Genomic DNA, 10673 nt, shown 5'->3' with positions numbered 1-10673 from the left:
GTTGTTTGTCTGTTACACAACACCTTTTTACCCTTTGACTCTAATCACAACATAACTCAACTTGAACGGAACAAGAGCAGCAGAGCGGGTTTTCCCTGACGGCACACACAGAACAGAGAGCCGGAGGCGGCCCTAAATCTAATTCCACTGAGCCCCCTCTCCACTTTTACTGCAGGGTATACTCCCTCTCGGGTTTTACTGCAGGGTAAATAAGCTGGTCTCACAGGGGTCTTTGTGACAGCATGGAAACCCCTGGAAACACACTGCACGCTCCACACACATATAAACTTGATGCCAGGGGGAAGCCGCCGAGCAGATTTACTCCCCTCACTTTCTCTCTACTCTCTCCGGCTACTCCCACTGCCCTTGTGCACTATCTCTGCAGCCGCCCCAATCACACACACATACACACACACAGTCAACCAGCCTCCACCCGCCTTCCCATTGCTCCCCAACCCAGACCTTGTTATTGCTATAAGTTATGGCCGGAGTGACAGCAATGTGGTGATTCAAGGTCCATTCCCACTTGCGGTTGTATCATTTTATTAAATAGTTGTCCTCTCAATTTCAGACCACAAGACAAGGGGAGAATTACTCACAGGCTCCCTGACTCAGAGGTGATATTGAAGAGCAGGGAAGGTGATTATTGAAAATCAGTTGGGCCAGAAATGCAGCTGGAATTTGAGCGAGCATCGTGGTGGAATATCTTGTATAAAGCGTGTATGCAGAGACGGACAATGTGGTCAACAGAGAGGTGTAGAGAGCAGGGAGCAAAGTTGGTGGTAAAGTCATTAACAGAAAGCCGCTCAGTCAGAGAGTGTGATTTAAAGGCCAGAGGGACGTGCAGAAATGAGCTCATTCGCTCTCAGTAAATCCTCGAGCTCTCCGCTGGGTTCACACTGCAACACAGACACAGGCCTGCTTTCTTTTTCTCTGTGTACTGATTAAAAATAGCTCACAAATTATGTGCTGCGACTAACTACCTACACACATACACCTGCCCACCACGACCACCATCCCCCCTCCTCCATGTGTTCATCCCATCCTCCTTCACTATTTCCCTGTCCCCTCCTGTCAAATTTCACCTCTGTTTCATTCTGTATTATTTTGTGCATCACAGAACAGCACATACACGTACAGTACAGAATTCATTCATCTGCTTGTTTCAGTTCCTCAGCGAGAAACACACACATTCGAGTCCAAACATTTGGCTGAAACATTAGATACGGTGGAAAATTCTGAATGGTCTCATGCATCACTTAATGCACATTTCCTGCATTTCACCCTGGCATTTTAGAGACTTTGGGATCTTGACCAGAATTTAAGATTAAAGTTCTGTGGGTTAAGATAAGGTTTGGGCTCACACCGTGTGTTTGTCGTAATGATTCCCCCTGAAAAGGTCTTTGAGGGTTGAAGAGGTATGACACCACCACTGCGGCTATGCTCAAGAGGGCTGAGAATTATTACCCTGCAGGATGCTTGCAAAATAGGCCCCGTCATAGACCATTTGGGTTCTCAGAAAAACACAAGGATGAATTCTTCCAGCTCGTGTTTGCTGATGAACCAGCGAGATTAAACTTAAGCTGATAAAGGAGAACGATCAGTGACCACAGAGAATTCATGGAAGCTGGAAGATAAAGTAGGTTTTGAACAGCAAAGGCCTCATGATTTAAGAGAAACTGCCTTTTTACATGTCAGGGTCAAATATATAAAAGCACATGTGTTTTTAATCATTCTTATCTGAGAAATAAAGCATATTTGCGTCAGATTTTTTGGTAATGGGCAAAATTGCACATGAATATATGATACGTCAGAATTGCAATATTGAATACCATCAGTTAGATCTCAGCATTATTTAGCTAATGGGGTTTTGAATAGAAGAGAATTTTCTCAACTGACAATGTGTGAAAAGTGTAAAAGCAAGATTTTTAAAAAAGATATTAAGTATTTTATAAGAGTGAGCCTAATTCACTGTAATAGTGAAATTTCCAGAATTAGGGAAATGCAAGAAATTGCAGCTTTAAATCTGCAATTTCTGTGGTTAAATTGGTGACAGATATACTATCACCTACAGTACATTTGAGCAATTGTTCATATACACATCCCTCAGTCATCTTTCATTTGGATTTGTGTGTCACCTGATATATTAGAGTTGGACTTTCATTTTAGTTGTGTTTACTGACTCCCGAGGTGAGTATTTTAGGCTACTCTTAAGATGCTACATGTTTAACACCATATATTTACCATTCTGTACTCACTACCTTTGTCTGTCTGTTATTTTGGTGCTGGACAGGAAGCGTATACACTTGTTCTCCAGAGCTCTTGGAGCTGCCCTCTGAAGCCAAAAAGTTCTGCTATGAGACGAATGATGGCAGAGAGAACGTAATGTTGATCCACCTGTGTACCGCACACAGTGGTAGTCAGCAAATACCACAATGTCACAGACACAGTGCAAGAGCCTGAAACACCTCTGAAAATGTTCATGTGCTACAGATACCAAATGCGTTACACCATGGACACTGAACTGAGCTGTCTCTGTCCTCCAGAATGTGGTATTTGATTGAGTTTCAAGCAACAAAATAAACGAGAATTAATGTGATTTTCTGAGTTGTTGTTGATTGTGCCCTTTGTAAGTCGACCCCATAGGCTCCTCGATGATGACAGCCCACTGACAGAGACACAGAGAGCCATTCATCCACTCTCCGAGCAGAATGTCACTTATGTGGCTTTCCAGACTCTAGAAAACCTCAGACTTGTCAAAGGAAGCCGATTATGATTACGGCCTCCTCTCGTATGTTCACTTGTAATTATCTTAAGTTGGTTATGTAAAGGGTGAGCTGGGTTTTCTGTGGTGAGCTGCAAGCAGGGTCTGGAATTAAATCCAGTGGTGCTTCCTGAAAAAGGATTTTAATTTTCTGGAAGTGTTAGCTATATCCCGTGAATTTGTGCCATTTCATGAGAATGTTTTCCATTGTGTTTGACTAAATCTGGCAGTAACATTCAATACAAGACAAACTACAACACATTATAGCATCTGTAATTATTATGTTTTACAGTATGTGATATGTCAAGAGAGTGATTCCAACATAATTACAATTGCCTGAGGGTTTCAGTGCAGATAATACAAGAATGTAAAGGATGGATGCAACAAAGAACATTATGGAGCTTTAAGACACTGATTTATTTTACTGACACAACTACATCAGAGGCGGAAATCAATACACTTTTGCATTTATCCTTATCCTGGGCCAGAGAGTTTAATAATAGTATTGTATTTTAGGTGTTTGGTCTGTATGCTCTGGAGCTTCACCGAGCCCAACTGAACCAAAAGAAGGAAAGGCCTTTTTCCACAACCATAATTCTCTGTAATTATCATGTGACCTCTCCAAGCAGCCAGACTTAGGCTGTCTTTACACTGCACGGTTCAAGTGGCCCAATTCCGATTTTTTTCTCTCAAGTGGCTCAGATCGGATCTGTAACATGAATGTGTAAACGGGACAAATGCGCATGGAATCGGATATTGTCAGATCAGATTCAGGCCCCCGTTATATGTGGAAATAAATCAGATACAAATCGGATCTCTGCCAATGCGTCTGCAGTCTAAACAGACAGATCGGATCTTCCCTGGCAATGCGTGTCATACGTCATCAATGATAATATTAATTCACGTGCTCACGCGTCTCGCTGAACCTCTGTAGTCCGTGATTGACACGTGGGGCTGAGCTGGACTACCGTGGCCAGCTGTGGTCAGCTGTAATCACTGTTACAGGCGTTACAGTGTTTAATAAACTCGTCGTCCCTGTAAATGAGGGAAACCTCAGTGACCAACGAGTTAAAATAAATAAAAAAATAATTTTTGTGGTGTCCGCGCGTCTGTTTTTTCCCCCTCACTAGTTCTTGTTTTCATATAGCCACTACAGTAACATTCATTTCTATGCGGATCGATACGAGGGCAAGCGAGGGAGCGTGAGATAAACACCAGATTTCACGTTTTCCTACCAGCAAAAACTGAACCGAGCTGATAAGAAATCAAGAGAGGAAAAACAAACATTGTATACAAATGTGTGAGGCTGTCCCCGTCCTCACGACGTGAGCGACGGAGGATCAAACGGTGGCACATTTTGTAACGTTCACTTTGTAAGTGACGTGTCGGATATAAACTCTGAACACCAGACTCACCTTTGTTTAAAAATATTCTTATATTATTACGTGACAATTTCCTGAAATCACTAGTTTATTTCCAGCGGGTCGTTTCATGCAGGCACAGCAGGTGTAAATGCAGATTATCAGATCTGGGTCACTTCTGATAGAACATGTAAATAGACCGGCAAAAAAATCGGATATAGGCAACAAATCGGAATTGGGCATCAAGACCTGCAGTGTAAAGACAGTCTAAATGAGCACCTGACAATGGGGATAAAAACTGGTTTTACTGATGCTCTTCACTGAGGGGAACACCAGTGCCATAAAAAAAATTCAAAAAAATTATAAGTCACTTTTATTTTAAAGGTTACTGTGGTACCCAAAAATAAATGTAAAATATACCCTAAATTTAACAACATGATAGATACATATCGCCTCTGATCCTAAATGCTGCCTTTCAGATCAATTCATCAGATGTTAATCATGTATCATACTGTAGATGATGGTATATTTGCAGAAATGGAGCTAAATGCACTACACAAAAAAACAAAAAAAGACAACTGCCTAGTGCAACAAAAAAGCCCTCTGTGTGAACTGAATGGTCTGTGTCACTGAGTGGCAAGGACGATCTTCTCTTTGTCAAACTCCCTCCTAAATCAGACGGCCACATCAGAGCAAGGTTGATTAACACCTGCTTTCAATTAAGTGACTTTCTCATCACAGCTCTGCTCAGAGACAGAAAAAAAAGAGAAAAGGCCCACACCTCGTCACGTCGAAGATGTTCCTGAATTAGAAAGCCATTAAATCAGAGGAGCAGACGCACGGCGTTGCAAGGGGTGTCGTTTATCTTCATTTGAGCGAGCCCTCCATGATCATCTCCACAGGGGCAGCTAATTGAAAAAGGGCTTCAGAAATGCGATTGTTAGCAGCGATAATAATTTATTACTCTCAGCTTGTGGAGTCCTGGGAGTCATTTGTATTCATTAGTGTAAATTCAAATTATGTTTGCGATTAAAATGTGACTTTGACAGGCGGAGGGGCCTCAGACGGGGACAGGCACTGATGAGACCTTTGCTCCAGGTCACTGCCTCCCACATTTGCCTCTTACTAAGAACGCGGCGGAGGAGCCTTCTTTGCCTCACCACCATCAATCTGTGTCTAATTCAAGTTGAGACATTAGCTTTGATGGCCTCTACTTAGGCGTGTGTGTACGCTCGGAGCACACTTAGTAAGCAAATTAACCTACCTTCTGAAAGACAACACCAATGAGATGCAGGATAAGAAATGGGTGCGACTCACTAAAGAGTCATTCTTCTCTTCTGTCTTTTATTTAGTGAGTAGCTGCTGTTATCAGACAGAGTGCAGGTTATTTGTCATGCCTGACTAATATTGACCAAGCTTTTCTACAAATGCCAGCCGGTCATTTCTTTGACATCCAAGAGGAGATGGCAGTTAAGTAGGTCAGTGTCATTGTGATGAACATCAACCATGGCGGGTCACTGACTGGGCTGCTCCTCCACTTGCCTGTCACAAACCACTGAGCCAGAGGAGGCAAAAGGAGCTGAGTGCTCCTTTATTGAAGCCCGGTAAATTACTCCAATACAGGCTGTCACCACGTAAAGTGAGGAACTTTATCAGATGTACACTGCCAAAGGTCATATATTATTGACCTGACAGGTCTCTGGCAGGGGCCTGCTGGAAAGGGTGACAGGGCTGGAGCAAAGGCTGATGGTTAAAGGCTGTTTGTGTTGGACATGAAAATGTCAAACACGGCAGTCTGGCAGAAAGGACAGCTTATATTTTTCAAAGCCTTTTTAATGACCTCAAGCCACATGTAAATTTCCTATGTAAGAGGTTCAGTCTCCGTCTGAAGAAGTGATGGTGCAGACAATTAAACACGGAAATGAACAAAAATGAAGATTTGTGTTTTGAAGTGGCCAATGTGTGTAATCACTGCCTGTTTGTAGTATACAGACCCATAGTGATTCAAATTAATTCAAGCATCTGGACACAAAAGTCATTTTTGCTAGATTAAAAATCACTGACGATGATGATGATGCACAAGTGTCAAAATGCCAGTTGTCAAATGAGAACCTACTGCTCAACAAACTTAGCATACAATGTACAGTACAGAACAATTTGGAGCAAACCACATTTCATATTTCTGTAGGCTATTATATTAACACTATCAGTGCCACTTTAGATGGATTATATAATTACATGTACAGCATGATGATTTTTTATTTTATTTTCTCTCTGTAGTTTTTGTAGTCATAAATTGAACTGAATTTAATTTAATTAACTTTATTAATCCCGAAGGAGGGAAATTTGTTTGTCCCAGCAGCACACAAAAATGCAAATACAAATATATAGAGATAGGAGGCCTGGCTGTCTGAGCATATATGTCATTTGTCCCAACTCTTGGCTACACATCAGAGGAGCACCAAAAACAGAGGTGAATATTTCACCTGTAATTATATGTATTGTAACAAACCCATAAAAGGTGTTTTTAAAGGGCCTCAGATCAGCCTGTGCATGTGCATTTCAACCACTGTGATTCTGAAACCTCCTTCTGCAACCCCGAGCCTCCGCAGGGAAGTCCGTCCCCTTCGTGAAGCCCTGCTGCATGAAAACAGATTTCCCCCTTCAATTGCGCATGAATCACACACTTTAAAACGTCACAGCGTTCCATGTAAACATGGGGGAACATGCAAACTCACACATACACAACTGTGTACCTGTGGAAAATCCCAGAGTTGACCCTGGTCAGCACTTGACATGGACAGGAGTACCATCTTACATCAATGGAGCTTTTCTCCTAGGTGGAGGGAAACCTCATACACACACACACACACACTACAGTGTGCACAACACAGGGCAACCCCCTCACATGCTCCCACGCTCCAGGCCTCTGTAAATGTCAGACCGTGGGAGACAGGGTTTATCTTGGAGCGGTTTGGTATTTTTACACCTTTCGTTACAGCCTCTCTGACACACACATACACACACGCTGGGTCTTCCAACACCACCCAATGAAGGGCAAACCTTGACTTTGGTGTACTACCTCACTGTTCATGACACAAAATAACCAAAACACTTGAACATTTATGCTCTGAGAAATCCTTTCATGCCGTTGCAAAGTTTAACCAAATGTCAAAATTAGAGCCAGTGTCCACTGTGATGGTTAACACTGCTCCAGTACTAAATTAAAGAGTTTATTTTATAAGAGCAGGCCTTATGAATCCTCTCTTTGCATCCCAGTGATTATGAATTCATGTGTTTTTTATCTTGTTTGTCCTGCAGATATTGTTGTACACTGTTGCTGGCTTCACATCTTTGTGTTTTACTTCCAGTGTCTTTTGCAGCTTTTCTCTACATGTCTCTACTGCCTCTGTGTTATACAAACAGTTAATCTGAATCCACTACATTTTGGGTACATTTTGTGAATACATGGCCTTTCCTTCATTGAAAGGTATTGCTTTCCTTGTCTGGACTAGTCTAGACTTTGAAAATATTATGGAAAGAGAGGCCTTAACATAGTCATGGTGATTGTAAGCTAAAAATACTTACAGGTTATAACAATGTGCAGCTGTTCACAAAAAAACCCACCTACTTCTTAATAAGAATTCAAATTACGCAGTTAAATCTGTATATTGTCAACCATTACATGAACAGGCCATTGAAACGTACACTCTTCTATAAATGGGTCAAAAATGACCCCTGACATAATCAGTGTGATAGACATGTTGCCATAACAGTCAGCATGAATGCAGTGAGTGGACTCAAATTAGCAAGTATGTAGTATGGTAGAACTCAAATTTGAGACAGCATACAGCGCCCACCTCTCTTAACCTTACATGACTGATTACTTTCAGCTTCTATATTGTTTTATTTTTTCGTTTTAATGCATATCGAAACTACCATCTTTTTGTTGCATCTTCCTCAGCTCGATGAGTGGAAAATGTGAACTTGAACTTGCTCCCGTTTTGTGGACTTGATGTGAACATTTCAAATATACCCAAGTTTGTCTCCAAAGTAAACACGGAAATTCTCCTCTTAAAATGTGTTATGTATTCAAAAAATTATGCTATACTCAACTACATTCAATTATATTCACACATGTAATTTCACAGTGTGTGCTTGTTAATGTTCACAGAGGTAGTTACAGTAAGATTAGACTTTAGTTCAGTCAACATCCAGAGTAGCAGCAGATTATAAATAGCTCATAGTTCATAAACTCAAAACAAAATGTAAAATATATTTAAAGACAAAACACTGAGCATATTTTTTATTTTTTTTATTTTTATTTATAGAGAGAGAGAGAGAGAGAGAGAGAGAGAGAGAGAGAGAGAGAGATAGATAGATAGATAGATAGATAGATAGATAGAGAGAGAGAGAGAGAGAGAGAGAGAGAGAGAGAGAGAGAGAGAGAGAGAGAGAGAGAGAGAGATGGGACAGACGTTCATGTTGTTTCGTCCTACCTAGTTGGCCCCATTGTTTCTTCTCCCCCAGAGAGCAAGCCATGCACCTAAACCTAAAGTCCAATTAGAATTTGAATCACTGCTCAAAGGAGCTGTGATTTGTGCTTTTTGGGCGACAGTGGCAAGGAAAAACTCCCTGTAAGAGAGAGAAACCTTGGGAGGAACCAGGCTCTCTGGGGGCCCCTCCTCCGAAGGGATGGTGGATGTTATCCTGGCAGTGGGACTTGCTTGTTGCTTGTTGTTCGTTTGAGAGGTGGCAACACAGCAGTTTCGGTTGTTTCATCACACAACATTAACATTACCACAAACGTATCTTTACCGTGGTAGGAGACAATGGCAGAGGTTTCCAGAGAAATACACTTTCGAACATGTGATGTCAAGTCTAAACAATGCAGCTGAATGACTCTGATCCATTTGTGACTCTACTCACCAAATGAACATCACCTCTACAGTGCGGTCTGTCACCTGGTCAGCTGCAGACGAGAAGTGCAAATGGTTTTTCGTGGTTTTTTCGTTCATGGTTTTCGTTCATGGAAGGGTCCGGCTGTCTAGTCCTGAGAATATAAACACACAGAAAAAGAATATAAGTGTATTTCTAAATCCTTCTTCTCAAATGTAATTTGTAAATTCATCTCTACTGCATCATCTGATGTGTTTGACATGAGCGGACATGGGACAGTTGACTTACTTGTCTTTTGTAAAACAGAATGTAGGATGTCTGCTCTCGCTGGTTGCAAACAGAGGCTCCGCTTGTTTCATTAACCAGATTATCGCTATATGTAAACCAGCGGTCGGTTACATCAGTTCGTCCCACATCAGGATCCACCGCATCACAAGTGTAATGTCCTAGCGGGAGGACAAACGTCATTAAGTGGGTTGCTTTGGGTGTTATGAAGGTATGATTATTTCTTAGATTCTGTGTGAGCTTAAGGAAAACAACAGATTATCATACCTGATCTTGTAGTGTTACCGATATGGTTGATGGTGCTGACCAAACTGTAGCAACTACCACCCTGAGAAGAAACACAATTTATCAGAGTTAGTCCACACATCTCCAAACATTTACTCATATAAACCCACTCTGTTGGCATTGTTTGTTATCGGGTCATTTAGTGTTTCTGTACCTGATTAGACGGCACAACCAGGTCTCTGGACAGGACCACACTGTCATGGTTCTTCATGACGTCGAAGCCTGATGAATAGCTAAACCGCTTGAGGTGTAAGACCAGCACTCTGTGGACAGACAGACAGAAGAGACATGAGCACCAGGTGACAGACAGATTAATGTAGTGTTATAACATAGTCCGATTGGTATTTTTCCACCATAAACATTTCATGATTACTCATACCGATGGGCGAACCAACACCATTATCGTGCACTACGGTCATGGGATGTGATGGATTTGATGTCACTTACCTTGGAAGATTAACAAATGATGAGCGCTGGCCTGATGTTGTACCACCACACTCACAGTTGAACTTCAATGCCCTCTCCTGCAGAACAGCACAAAACCAACATTAGTTCACTTCTACACATGATTTGGGTGTACAACACTATACCATTTACATATCCATACACATACTTATGCAAGCAATTATAGCAAGATTGAAAAAATTTGTGTTTTCTATATTATTTCTTGTTATAATAGTGGTTTTCTAATGCGAATAGAGAGTTGTTTCTTACCCCAAGATAATTTTCTAACATGTCTTGTACAGTTCCATAACCATAAAGCAAGTCCAGGGACAGGTTAGTGTAATCCTCCTCCCTGGTAGACATTGTATGACACCTACAAATTGAACAGATAATATGGTTATTATGTAGCAGAATTGTCAGTGGAATATTCACCAGTAGTTAATGTTCAGTTCACCAAAATGAACTGTGTGCAACTGCCTAGTTTACCTCTTGCACTTCCTGATGTTGTGCATTTTAAATACAAAGTTGTTCTCCACTGGACACCTATAGATCCGGTCAATGCTAAGACCCAACACCTGGAGATCGGAGGTCAACCATCTGATCTGGTTCAGCACGGATGTCAAAAACTCATGAGC

Source organism: Trachurus japonicus, chromosome 15 (assembly GCF_045865225.1).
Source record: "Trachurus japonicus isolate A0001 chromosome 15, Traja_1.0".
Taxonomy (NCBI): Eukaryota; Metazoa; Chordata; class Actinopteri; order Carangiformes; family Carangidae; genus Trachurus; species Trachurus japonicus.
The sequence above is the reverse complement of the archived record's forward strand: the minus strand, read 5'-3'. Positions refer to the sequence as shown.